The sequence below is a fragment of the Ranitomeya variabilis genome, chromosome 6, assembly GCF_051348905.1.
Source record: "Ranitomeya variabilis isolate aRanVar5 chromosome 6, aRanVar5.hap1, whole genome shotgun sequence".
NCBI lineage: Eukaryota > Metazoa > Chordata > Amphibia > Anura > Dendrobatidae > Ranitomeya > Ranitomeya variabilis.
This window is the reverse complement of record NC_135237.1, coordinates 135764355-135779367: the sequence shown is the minus strand read 5'-3', so window position 1 is coordinate 135779367 and position 15013 is coordinate 135764355. Positions and strand designations below refer to the sequence as shown.

The following is a 15013-nucleotide window of genomic DNA, read 5'->3' as shown; positions in this document are numbered from 1 at the left end:
GCGTACTATTACAGAGAAATGAATATTCACTGCTAGCATAGTGAATATTAATTTCTCTCTAGCAGTGGGCACAGGCTTTAGTCACAGGAACCGGCTCCTGCCTACTGTGACCTGCTGCTCTGCCGCTGCGGCTCCCCCTCCGGCTTCTATCTATCTATCTATCTAGAATAACAGCACCGTATAGATTAATCCTAGGTGCAAGTCCTCCCAAAACAAATATCCGTTTTGCAAAAATAGTAGCAGAAATATAAAGCAGGCAGCACTCCACAAATTTTTTTTGTGTGAAAACAGTGGACTTTATATGGTGTGGCAACGTTTCGGTTGTTGGCAACCTTTTTCAAGCCTTTAAAAAAAATGTTGCGCTGCCTTCTTTTTATTTCTGCCCTAGTCTATCTATCTGTCTATCTATCTATCTATCTATCTATCTATCTATCTATCTATCTATCTATCTATCTATCTATCCTTTATATACACTGCTCAAAAAAATAAAGGGAACACTTAAACTACAGAATCTAACTCCAAGTAAATCAAACTTCTGTGAGATCAAACTGTCCACTTAGGAAGCAACACTGTTTGACAATCAATTTCACATGCTGTTGTGCAAATGGAATAGACAACAGATGGAAATTATTGGCAATTATCAAGACACACTCAATAAAGGAGTGGTTCTGCAGGTGGTGACCACAGATCAAATCTCAATACCAATGCTTTCTTGCTGATGTTTTGGTCACTTTTGAATGTTGGTTGTGCTTTCACACTCGTGGTAGCATGAGACGGACTCTACAACCCACACAAGTGGCTCAGGTAGTGCAGCTCATCCAGGATGGCACATTAATGCGAGTACACCAGGAGACGTGGACTGGGCCGTAGGAGGGCAACAAGCCAGCAGCAGGACCGCTACCTCCGCCTTTGTGCAAGGAGAAACAGGAGGAGCACTGCCAGAGCCCTGCAAAATAACCTCCAGCAGGCCACAAATGTGCATGTGTCTGCACAAACGGTTGGAAACCGACTCCATGAGGATGGTCTGAGGGCCCGACGTCCACAGATGGGGGTTGTGCTCACAGCCCAACTCCGTGCAGGACGCTTGGCATTTGCCACAGAACACCAGGATTGGCAAATTCGCCACTGGCGCCCCATGCTCTTCACAAATGAAAGCAGGTTCACACATGTGACAGAGTCTGGAGATGCCATGGAGAGCGATCTGCTGCCTGCAACATCCTTCAGCATGACTGGTTTGGCAGTGGGTCAGTAATGGTGTTTGGTAGCATTTCTTTGGAGGGCCACACAGCCCTCCATGTGCTCACCGGAGGTAGCCTGACTGCCATTAGGTACCGAGATGAGATCCTCAGACCCCTTGCGAGACCATATGCTGGTGTGGTTGGCCCTGGGTTCCTCCTAATGCAGGACAATGCCAGGCTTCATGTGGCTGAAATGTGTCAGCAGTTCCTGCAAGATGAAGGCATTGAAGCTATGGACTGGCCAGCCCGTTCCTCAGACCTGAATCCGATTGAGCACATCTGGGACATCATGTCTCGCACCATCGACCAACGTTGCACCACAGACTGTCCAGGAGTTGACGGATGCTTCAGTCCAGGTCTGGGAGGAGATCCCTCAGGAGACCATCTGCCGCTTCATCAGGAGCATGCCCAAGCATTGTAGGGAGGTCATACAGGCAAGTGGAGGCCACATACAATACTGAGCATCTTTTCCTTGTCGTGAGGCATTTCCACTGAAGTTGAATCAGCCTGTAATTTGATTTTCCACTTTGATTTTGAGTATCATTCCAAATCCAGACCTCCATAGGATATTCATTTTTATTTACATTGATAATTGTTATATTTTATTGTTCTCAACGCTTTCCACTATGCAATGAATAAAATTTTTCAACTGGAATATTTCATTCAGAGATATCTAGAATGTGGTATTTTAGCGTTCCCTTTATTTTTTTTGAGCAGTGTACATACAGCTCACCATCGTTTTCCATCCAACCTGACGGAACTGGAGAGCATCTGCAAGGAACAATGGCAGAGGATCCCCAAATCCAGGTGTGAAAAACTTGTTGCATCATTCCCAAGAAGACTCATGGCTGTACTAGCTCAAAAGGTGCTTCTACTCAACACTGAGCAAAGGGCCTGAATACTTATGACCATGTGATATTTCAGTTTTTCTTTTTTATTAAATTTGCAAAAATTTCTACATTTCTATTATTTTCAGTCAAGATGGGGTGCAGAGTGTACATTAATGAGAAAAAAAACTTTTTTGAATTTGCCAAATGGCTGCAGTGAAACAAAGAGTGGAAAATTTATAGGGGTCTGAATACTTTCTGTACTCACTGTATATAGGGTGCACAAACGTTGCATATATACTGTATGCAACAGGGGCCCAAGAGGTAAGGGAGGGGGCTCAATTCCACATCCAAAACAGTAAGTAGTTTTTGTGACATATGCAAAGGGGGCCCATATACTGCACTTGCAGAGGGCCATTTTCTCTCTGTTTCTGCCACTGTATTTATCTGTGTATGTGTATTTATCTAGATATACAGTATATATATATATATATATAAAACCTTGTCTCATAAGTATTTACTTTTGAATGATTACAGGTACATCCTATTTGTACTCATTTACAGAAACATACAGAGAGTAATTGCTCCCTGAGATTGTTAACAGATTGCAGAATCCATTCAGTTATTTGACACATTGCAAATTTGTTCTAAAGACAACGATATGTCATATATCACAGCATACTCAAAAGGGTTTTTCTCCAGCTTTAGGGCTCTAGGAAAGTCTGGCTAATGTGTGTCTACATCATGAGAATGCTCAGGAGTCACCCTTGGAATTCAGCAGTACATCCTAGTGGTGATAATGAAAAGCGTCCACTAGAGGGCGCCTAGGCTCGGTGTTGTGGAGAGCAGCTGGCTGTCTCCTGAGCTTGTGATGAGCTAGTGAAGGTGGATTGTTCTCATTGCATGTGCTGTCTTCTTACCACAGACCTCTCACTCCTTCCATCCCACTTTCTCCACTCCACAGCTCCTTCTCCCTCCTGAGTGGCTCCAGGACTTCATCAGCACTAATAAGATCTTGGAACAGCTTCTTTGCTCCAGGCATCCCTCATCTTCTTTAGGCACTGAGAATGGAGATGGGATTTCCAGAGGTATTTTCAAACTACTCTGCTTGCAAGATCATTTTCCTTATGTAACTACAGTGGCTGGAAGACAGCTACAGGCAAGGAACTTTACCCCCCTTACAAGGACTTAGCAGCATCTTCACTCTCTAGCTACATGCAGGTAGGTTATGTAGATAACTTGTCCTTTTATTATTCTATTGTAATTATTACTAGTGGATGACAACTTTCCTAAATTTCTTGTTATCGCTTTTCACTCTTCCCATGCAATGCCTCCATTACTTGGCTACAGATTGCATCCAGCTAACACTATGGGAGGTGGTGGTCCCTGACTGTGACCCTAACAGTAGTTTCTCTTCTGCATAGCACGTGTTTGCTGTGAAATGACAGTATTGTATAGTAGATGAGTATATGGCACTGTATACACAGTGCTTTTCATCATTGCATTACACTTTACTGCATGTACTGGAGCCAGGCTGGGGATTCCTTTAAATTATTGAAAACCCCTTTCAAACACTGGTGTTAGGGGTAATGTGGAGTGACAGATGCAGCCCATCCTGCCCATTTATTCTGATTATATGCCATTTGCTAAGATATAAGCCATAAACTAGTATTGGTGAGCAGGCTACAACATATGGACTTACAGGACTTGTGACGCTTTTTTTGTTAATACATTTCCCAATCTTATCTTCAGGTCATTCACAGAGCAGGGATTCCCATGTGTTATGGCTTTCCACACACATATGCACATATAGAAATGTTATGTGTTGCATTGTAGCCGACCGGAGTTTGTCATATTGCTGTAAACATCCGCAATGTTGTCATCTCTGCTTTTTCACATAGGGACAGGTAACCCTACTGCCCTATGGTAACTCAAGGTGCCATGCACACCAGCTGGATGACAAACTCATTGAGACTGTGGGTTTTATTATAAACTAGCCTCGCCCTTAATAGTGATCCTTAAAAGCTTAATATAAAATGCGCATGAACCCTTTATGTCGCAAGCAGCATCACTGCTAGGTATAGGTGCCATGCCAGGGTGCATTGTACTGTCATCGGTATAACTGACTCCTAGTCATCGCTCTCCTCCTTTATACTGGGTAGCCGCCAGATGTAAGGCTATGAGACTTACACCTAGTCTGTAGATTTAGTAAATTATTCATTTATATTGCAGAAAATGAGAGGGGATTTTGCTTTACATCTTACTCCTTTCAAAGTTTCAACTATGGGTGCGCAAAGAAGTGCAAGAGTTTTATTATATCCTATCTGATCATATTATACAAGAATGCACAATCAAAAACTAGAGCAAGGAAGAATAATTAGTGATCGATAAAACAATCCCCCAGATTGAACTGATTTATTGATATAGTGTTCGTATAATAGAATTACTTATTATTTGTGTAGCAGAAAGTGAATCACAAAAATAATAATAATAATAATAATAATAATAATATTTCACATATCAGATGCTTATGTTCTGATTAGAGCAACTACTCCATAATCCTCAAAACAAATCAATAATTATATAATGAAATAATAATAATAAGTATCATTATTGTTGCTATTTGTATTATATTATTATTATTATTATTATTATTAATAATAATTATTATTATATAATTATTTAAATATTCATTTATTTTGAGAAGTATGAGTAATTCCTCTAATCATAACATAAACACCTGGTGATATGTGTAGGTTGCTGCGTAGACATAAGTTATAGTCCTACTGGATATGTTTTGTAAGTGATAACTGAAGCACCTAAAATAGCGTCCTCCTACCCAACACCTTCCGATCACCCATTAGAAAAAAAGTGTGGTGTGATCAAGCATTACATATAGAAAATGTTCATGTCAAGAGTGAATCACACTTTGTGATGTGCGAGAAAGAGTGATACAGATAAATGAAAGCTTGCTGCTTGCCTCGGCTCTTGGTGGCACCACGCACAGCAATCACCCATCAATGCCTTCCCTGCTCCTGCGCTCTGTATCTGTCACCAACAATTAGCCCTTATTGACTTGATATATATGGTATATTGTATTCTTCGCTGACTTACGGCTTTATCGATGCTTGTTATTGCACTGTACTGTATTGTCTTCCTGTCGACACTCACCTAAAGTCAAGGGCAGATAGATAGCTGGTTTGACGTCATTACGATTGAAATATCAGACTAAATATAAGGTGACACTATGGACAGTGAGAGCGTTTGTCCAATTTTGGAAAGAACAATTGAGCAGGTAAAGTTTAGGGTTGTCCATGGTTCATCCATAAAGAGTAGTGGGAAGATAAGAGGGCATCCCCTCCATAGTGCTGTCCTACAGAAATGTAGTAATCCCTAAATCCTTCCTTCGTCACTGGAATATATTGAGACACTATTGATTATACATTGAAATATGTCATCTATTGTTTTCTATAAGATCACAGATAAATCTGCATTAACTTATTAAATTACCTTTCTAGAAAAGTGGGAAATATGTGACTAGAACTTCATTGTGTAAAGACTCCAGAGAAGGCTAGCTACCTGGTGTTGGAGTTTCCATCCTGGCACCATGGAATGCTTGTATGTTACTATAGGGAAATCCACAATATCAGAGAATATGCAAGAATAATGTACTCGTCAGATTGGCGTGTTCATTATGGTACATTTTCTCAGCATCTAACACAACTATATTCACTTGCCTGACAATCATAAGCTTGTTCTCCTTCATTAACATATATTTACAGAGCTTAGATCTGGAAAATATGCTTTATGTGTTAAGAATACTTGAGCGAAAAATACCACTTCTCATTTGCTTCCTGTGGCTGTTTATATATAATTTACCGCAATTAAAGTTTTCCTATTAAATATTATATCAAGTCGTTTAACGAGACCCAGAATTCATACTGTCTTATGGCAAAACTTTCACCCAAATGACTAAATGCAGGAACTATGAGTTCAATCAACAGTTCGCTCTATGCTAAAAGTGATCACATAGACCCCATGTTGGACAACTGGCCAAAAGTATAAGCCCTTGTTGAATTAAAATGTGATTGTTTTATAATCATCATTCTAAAATTAAAGGCAAATTGCATGAAATATGACTTATAAAACGAAGACTCTTACGTGCCTCTTCCAACTAACCTAATGGGTTGTGTTCAAGATTTATCTATGTGCAACTTTATTTGCTTTTCTTAATGATCACACCCAGTGTCACACCCAAGTTTAGAACCAGTAAAGAGAATGTTCATTTTAAAATGACCTCTTCTAATGACCAGTTATGGTGGTCCCCCTGTTCCAAGGACCAGTGACACAGTGTATCCCAAGGTTTCATTCAGCAATGTAGGAACAGCAAAACTTATCAGTCTTCACATGGGAAAAAGTAGACATCTACAACACTGCATTTCCGCTTGTGGATGATTCTGGGCACAAGTCTTGTTACTGTAAAAGTTAGTCGACAAAAAAAAAAGTCCCAATCAAGACTTTTCTTGTTCTGTTGCATCAGCCTAAATACCTAAAGGTAACCTGTAAGGGCTGAAACTAGTTTTATGGCTATGTAGATCCCAGTACATCAATAAAATGATCCCTGATCTGTAGAAAGCACCAATCACTATTTCTGTATCCAAAATGTCCGGCTGAATAAGAAAGATGCACCTGAGTACCAATAGATAAACCAAAGAAAAAAGAAAATGGTGCTAGAAAATAATCAAACAAATATTTCAAAAGTTATTAAGTATAAAATTTCACAACAATTTTTTATTATGAAGATAAAAGCCGAGTAACTCAATGGAGGGCTAACAAGACAAGACAGTATATAAACAGTGTGACCATATACCCATATACACATTGCAGTACATTCCCTAGCAGGTTACATATACATAGATTAGTGATGAGCGAGTATGCTTTTTACTCAACTTTCTCCGAGCATGCTCGGGTGATTTCCGAGTATTTCAGTGTGCTTGGAGATTTAGTTTTTGTTGACGCAGTTGTTGCATGATTTGTGGCTACTAGACAGCTTGAATACATGTGGGATTACCTAACAAACAGGCAATCCCCTCATGTATTCAAGCTGTCTAGCAGCCGCAATTCATGCAGCTGCTGCTTCAACAAAAACTAAATCTCCGAGCACACCGAAATACTCAGAGACCACCCAAGCATGCTCTGAGAAGCTCGAGTAACGAGCATACTCGCTTATCACTAACATAGATTAAAAGAATATTAAATGCAAAGTTACATAGCAATGATATGGAGCCCTGTTAGGTGTGTGGTCCTGTGCCCCAACGCACTTTTCACCCAGCTTTGTCAGAGGGCATGACTTTATTTGGGAGATATTCTGTAGTACCATTTTCTTTGGTTTATTTAGTTTGTACAAAGCTTGTGTGCCAGCACTTAAAAATCAAGCTTTGAAGTTACATGCAGATTAGTCTGGGTGTGCAATGGAGGAAATGTACTCTGAGTGCATCCATACTCCTCCAAATCAGTTCCAGGATAATTTGTGCATGGTTTCAAGGCTTTACTTCTCTGCACTTGCATCTGATTACAACAACATGCATCATTTTATTGTTACAGCCATACCATTAGTTTTGGTGCTAAAATTATCCCAACGGGTTACCCTTTAAAAATAATATATATGGCAATTGTTCCTTAACTTGTGGCCATTAAACTCTATAGTTGCAAGTGTCCACCATTACTTTTCCTTGAATTTGGTTATGAACACCAAATTATACAAAGCAAATTTAAAGGGAACCTATCACCCCGTTTTTTAAAGATTAGATAAAAATAGTGTGAAATAGGGGCAGAGCTGGGCTTTACATTAGTGCCTTTTTGGTGCCTTTACACCCCCGTTAGGCTGCCGAAATACCTTTGTGAAGTGGCCGTTTTCTGCTGTCACTCAAGTTGGTCAGGTCGGATGGGCGTGGTCACAGCGCTGTTTCTCCCCCAGATCAGGCTCATCATTATGTTGGTGGCATAGTGGTGTGCGCATGTCCAAAGAGAAGATCCACTGCCCAGGAGATTCAAAACAGCGCGGTCTACGCTATTCGCCGTTTACCGGTGGGCGCGGCCATCTTTCCTGTGGCCGCGCGTGCGCAGATGGAGCGCTCTGCTGCCCGGGGCTTCAGGAAAATGGCCGCGGGATTCCGCGCGTGCGCAGATGGAGATCGCGGCGGCCATTTTCCTGAAGCCCTGAACAGCAGAGCGCTCCATCTGCGCACGCGCGGCCACAGGAAAGATGGCCGCGCCCACCGGTAAACGGCGAATAGCGAAGACCGCGCTGTTTTGAATCTCCTGGGCAGTGGATCTTCTCTTTGGACATGCGCACACCACTACGCCACCAACGTAATGATGAGCAGGATTCTGGGGGAGAAACAGCGCTGTGACCACGCCCATCCGACCTGACCAACTTGAGTGACAGGACAAAACGGCCACTTCACAAAGGTATTTCGGCAGCCTAACGGGGGTGTAAAGGCACCAAAAAGGCACTAATGTAAAGCCCAGCTCTGCCCCTATTTCACACTATTTTTATCTAATTTTTAAAAAACGGGGTGATAGGTTCCCTTTAATACAACTTTACGACCAGCTAATAAAAGCTTTGAATAGCTGTAAATCACATCATATTCACTAAGTGGCTACTTGTAGATACATAAATATGTTTTTTTTTTTTTTTTTAAATGGTTATCATGCACCATTTACTAGAGCTTTGTTAAGCCAAAAGCATAATTAAAGATGGACACATACGTAGATTTTGTACAAACCTTAATTCATTTTTGGATACTGATGCCTTAGTTCCAAGCATTGCTGCATTCAAGGCTCCTCTAACCTCAGTTGTCCCTTATCATTTGGAAGATGAGAAGTGTCAGCAATTTGTCTTTTTTGTTTTCAGAGCAGTTTTTTTTTTCCACTCAGACTCCCTTTTTGCCACTATATTCTGTAGCTCAACACTTTTATTGGGAATTTTGTCTCTTTAAGGACCAATTTACACCAGAATTTTAGAGGTAAGTTACACGCAAACTAGTAAAGATAACCTTCCTTTTCCCCTCTGACAATTAGAATGATTATCGCTAAAGGAATTTTATAATATTTGAAACAGTGCAATGTATAAGATAGAAAAAAGAGATTTAATTACTAAATAGATCTGTTTTACTCAATGAGGCTGGTGTACTTACTGTTAAAATTCATGTTAGAAAGGCAATATAAACTTTTATGAAAATTTTACAATCCAGTATTAATTTGAACACTTTAAGATTAAAGCTGCTAATTTTGATATCTGGTGGGAAAAGTTTTAAAAAGGATTAAACAGCCACTCTGACAGGGATTTTCAAATTAAAAACACTATCTTCATCAGTATAGGGAATTTATTTAATAAAGTGTTCAGTTTGTATTATGTAATCTAGTGACAGATGGTTTTTAAAGTCAACTGCCTATTATTTAGTTGTTTCACTTTGTGCTGCCAGAATAGCTCAGAATGGTCGAAACATCGACTTCACAAGACCTTTTGCAGGTGATGTAAGCAGCAGTTTCTTTTAAGGGAATCTGTCAGCAGGTTTTTGCTATTTAATCTGAGCGCAGCATAATGTAGAGACAGAGAGCCTAATTCCACTTGCTGGACTAGGTGTCATGTGTGCAGTAGTCCAGCTAATCAGTGTAACCCCACCCCACCACTAAAGGGCAGCTTGCTGACAATTACCAGTGTACACAGTTGCCAAACAGTGGTGTAGGTGGGGTTATACAGACCTCAGCATTCATAGCACTGCTACATCTACAGCAGAGAAAACAAGGATTTTATCAAAACTGCACCAAGCAGTCCAATAAGTGACCCATCGCTGAAACCAGGTACTCTACATTATGCTGCTCTGGGATTCCATAGCAAAAACCCACTGACATATTTCCTTTAACCTCTTTCTGACCTCGGACGGGATAGTACGTCCGAGGTCAGATACCGCTCTTTGATGCAGGGCTCCGGCGGTGAGCCCACATCAAAGCCGGGACATGTCAGCTGTTTTGAACAGCTGACATGTGCCCGCAATAGCGGCGGGTGAAATCGCGATTCACCCGCCGCTATTAACTAGTTAAATGCCGCTATCAAACGCTGACAGCCGCATTTAACCGGCGCTTCCGGCCGGGTGGCAGGAAATGAGCGCATTGCCGACCCCCGTCACATGATCGGGGGTCAGCAATGCTTCTGCATTGTAACCATAGAGGTCCTTGAGACCTCTATAGTTACTGATCGCCGGTAGCTGTGAGCGCCACCCTGTGGTCGGCACTCACAGCTCACCTGCATTTCTGCTGCATAGCAGCGATCTGATGATCGCTGCTATGTAGCAGAGCTGATCGCATTGTGCCAGCTTCTAGCCTCCTATGGAGGCTATTGAAGCATGGCAAAAGTAAAAAAAAAAGTTAAAAAAATATGAAAAAAATAAAAAAATATAAAAGTTTAAATCACCCCCCTTTCGCCCCATTCAAAATAAATCAATAAAAAAAAATCAAACCTACACATATTTGGTATCGCCGTGTTCAGAATCGCCCAATCTATCAATAAAAAAAGCATTAACCTGATCGCTAAATGACGTAGCGAAAAAAAAATTAGAAACGCCAGAATTATGTTTTTTTGGTCGCCACGACATTGCATTAAAATGCAATAACGGGTGATCAAAAGAACGTATCTGCACCAAAATGCTATCATTAAAAACGCCAGCTCAGCACGCAAAAAATAAGCCCTCATCCAACCCCAGATCATGAAAAATGGAGACACTACGGGTATTGGAAAATGACGCATTTTTTTTTAGCAAAGTTTGGAATTTTTTTTCACCACTTCGATAAAAGAGAATCAAGACATGTTTGGTGTCTATGAACTCATACTGACTTTGAGATTCATAACGGCAGGTCACTTTTAGCATTTAGTGAACCTAGTAAAAAACCCAATCAAAAAACAAGTGTGGGATTGCACTTTTTTTTGCAATTTCACCGCTCTTGGAATTTTTTTCCCGTTTTCTAGTACACGACATACTAAAACCAATGATGTCATTCAAAAATACAACTTGTTTCACAAAAAACAAGCCCTCATATGGCCATATTGACGGAAAAATATAAAAGTTATGGCTCTGGGAAGAAGGGGAGCAAAAAACGAACATGGAAAAACCGAAAATCCCAAGGTCATGAAGGGGTTAAGGTTGGTCAGTTGTGAGGTAAGACCTCCACCGATCAATCTAGTTTTTGCAGCACCTCCCAAGCATGCTTGTACAGATTCAAGTCAACACCTTGTTCTCTTTGCCAAGTATTATGAACCATTCCTGACCGATTGTTGCTGCGTATTTGGGCACATTGTCCTTATAAAAGAGCAACTGCTATTATAGAATAATTCTGTCATGTAGCGGTGTACTTGCTGTAGTAATGTTTAGGTAGCTAGTATGTGTCAAAGTACCATGGTTTCCAGCAAAACATTGCCTAGTGCATCACTGTTCCTTCTCTGACTTGTCATCTTCACATAGTGCATCCTGATGCATTTACTTCCCAGGATAAGCAAGCGGCTGTCCACAAGATATAAAGAAACGTGATTTATCAGATAAGGTCATCTTCTTCCCTTGACCACTTCAGATGCTCACATGTTCATAGTAGGGTTGGCAATGGACAAGGGTCAGCATAGGCACTTTGATCAGTGTGTGGCCACCCTACTCCATATACAGCCCCATACACCGCACTATCAATTCTGTAGCTTTTTATTTATAGCCGGTAGTAATGTTTTCAGCAATTTGTAAAATAGTTTGTCTACTTCTATAACATTGATGACTTATCCTTAAGATAGGTCATCAGTGTGTGATTGGTGGGCGTGGGACACCTGGCCCCCCCGCTGATCACCTGTCCTCCTGCTCCCGGCGGCAGCTGCATGTGCTTGTGCTCAGTTACAGAGCTGCTCCATCTACTGATAGTGGCCGTGGCCAGGTACTGCACATCCCCTATTGATTTGAACAGCACCTGACTATAGCATCAATCAGTAGACGGAGCAGCTCCAGAACTGAGCACTTTTGGCTGCCGTTGAAAACAGCTGATCGGTGGGGTTCTCGGGTGTCGCACCCCCACCGCTCACATATTGATGACCTAGCCTAAGGATAAGTTAAGTTATCAATGTTAGGCTATGGTCACATTATCAGTATTTGGTCAGTATTTCACATCAGTATTTGTAAACCAAAACCAGGAGTGGGTGGAAAATACAGAAGTGGTGATGTGTTTTTATTATATTTGTATATTTATTATAGATTGTTCCGCTCCTGGTTTTGGCTTACAGATACTGATGTAATACTGACCAAATACTGAACGTGTGACTGTAGCCTTAAAGTATTGGACAACCTCTTTAACTCTTTTGTGGGTCAACCTTTGCCCCTTGGGTGCATCGTAGAAGTTTGCAGCAGGTCACTGGTTGGTTACTCTTATTTGCCCCTTTTTTTTACAGTAATAATAACCAATACATACCAGAAACCTCCTAAAAAGTCTTTTTGGAAATATTCTGGCCCAGTTTAACAGCCATCCTAATATCATAATTTATCACTTGTCACGATTGCATCTTGCTGACTGCACATTAAATTCACAAACTGACTGGTAACTTGCTGAATAATATATCCCACCCAATGACAAGTGCTATTGTCACCGGATAATCAATGTTCTGTCTGTGGTTTTCATTTTATGGCTTGTCTGTGTATTATAGGATGATTTATGCCTCATATATTCTATGTAACATACAATATGTAGACATATCTGTATTACATGTCTAAAATATGGGCAGCAGAAATTGGTAGGGAAGAGCTTATTCTTGACCTCTTCAGGCTGCTAATTGGCCTTGGGGAATTCCAATGTTCTCATAATGTCCAGCATACCAAAGTATAGGTTACTACATATGTAATGCAATCTACGTACCTCCCCACAGTCAGCAATTCCCCGTTAATAAACTTGTGTCATTGGAGCCACGAATATATGGAACTCTGAACGTCATATTATTAATATACTATATCTTACTGACTAACTTTTGGCTGAGCCTAGGACAAAGGTAAATTCTCTTGTCTCAGCCAATAATGCAATTTTTCAGTTCAGGGACACTAGATTGCTGTTAATACAAAAAATAGGTATTTCGGCTTCCCAAGACAATCAAAAATCCATTTTAACTATTTTCTTTGGACGTAGTAGCCATGGAAATGTCAGCTTGCTGTAATGAACAAGCCTACTTCAGGTAATAGGCTAGATGCCAAAAAGAAAAGAAAAATAACATTCTGCATAGAAATGGGAATCGTAAACTGTTACACAATAAGTGCACATGGAACCTGGACCTTCCCCTGGGAATTCCTCTGTATTTCACGCTTTTTTTTTTCCAGGTCACATGGAAATGTAAACTGATGCGGTATGCAGGAAAGCGCTGCATCCCTAATATATGTGGAGGAGAACGAGCTTGTGGAATAACATAAATATTTTATCCGTGCTTTTGCAGGAAAAATGTATCACGGCAGTTACTTGAATTTGACTGATGAGACTTCGGCATATCTGGGATATAGTTATGTAACTTACTTAATTTTTTATCTCATGTTACAAATTTGAAAACAAAATGACATTTTTTTTTACTAAATATTTGTGTTCAGGTCTTGTCTGGTTGAATAAAATGTATTGTTATATGTTATTAGAGTGCAGTCAGACGGCCGTATAGATTGTACGTAGTGATTCCCCACTCACTCCTTTTGGTATGAAAACCGTTTTTTTCACATATAGTGATTCACACATAAGCGCTGACATAACAAGGTGCGTCGCACAAGACAAAGGCGCGGGAGTGTCCATTCACAGCTCCATTGCAGCTACATTATGAATAAGACCCTGGCAGGGTCGAAACCTTTAATTATTTTTGTTGCATATCCCTGCACCTCTAAGTGTGAAATAAACTGCATACCAAAAGGAGTGTGCGGGGAATCACTACGTACAGTCTACTGGGTCACATCCCACTTCACCAGCACCTTGGACCTCCTAATCTGATTGCATATCCATATTCTTCTCGGCTGTATACATTGGACCGAGCTCAGATTGCAGTGCACGGACTTGCCGGCAAAGCTCCCGACCCGAGCGTGAAAACTGCATAGAAATACGTGAAGCTGTCACACTGGGGTAGGGAGACTCGCCAGCAAGTCCGTGCACTGTGTTCCGATCTCTGTATGATTTATACGGCCATCTGACTGTGCCCTCAGAAACATTTGAGAATATTGTGATGATGGGATGGGGGGATTCCACATTCACAACACCAAAAACAGAGCCTAGCTTCTGGATGACTCCATGTATTCATACATTGCACGAATACTCCACTGATTTCAGTGAGGAGTTTGTAAAGTTTTATTTCCCCTGTGGCAGCCCTGGAAATAAACACGTGTTGCCGAATCCCCTCACACATAGAGATGAACGATGAGGGACTCAATGTTATCATTTGTATAAAACAGGCATTGTCTGTGTCCATACTAAAGGCCTTCAGAAGTAAAAGTGAACCTGACAGCAGGTACATTCTTCCCAATCCATGGTCAGCATGTATCAGACACTGGATGTATGAACTCAGCCAGGTATGTTTGACTCCAAAAGCCGGCAGCGTTTCAGAAAAAAAAAACATTTTAAAAGCTGCTGGGAACCGAGTTGCATGAGAGACTAGTCAAAAAGGTTTACTCTCGCCCACTGCCCTGGAGTGACAGGGCTCCCTATACGCACAAGTAGGCAAAGACGTCACTCAAAGGGAACTGGCAGAGAGAAACCGTTGGGGACCCACTTGTCCAGCTAGTCTCCCATGGCCTTTATAGTATGTTTTTCTCTAGAACGGCGAAGTGTGTCAGAGTCAAATATATCTGGCTGAGATTTTACGGTCAGTGCGTGACACATGCTGCCTGAGGATCACACTGCATATAT

The 15013-nt window shown here is 41.0% G+C and overlaps 1 protein-coding gene across 1 annotated transcript in view; it reads left to right on the top strand.

Moving 5' to 3' along the window:
- Window positions 1-2927: 2927 nt before the first annotated feature.
- Window positions 2928-15013, top strand: part of CPNE4 (copine 4) — an 828774-nt gene continuing 816688 nt past the window's right edge. Inside the window, exon 1 of the mRNA XM_077269031.1 lies at window positions 2928-3286. The gene's annotated coding sequence lies outside the window, so the exon portion shown is untranslated. The remainder of the gene's footprint in view (window positions 3287-15013) is intronic.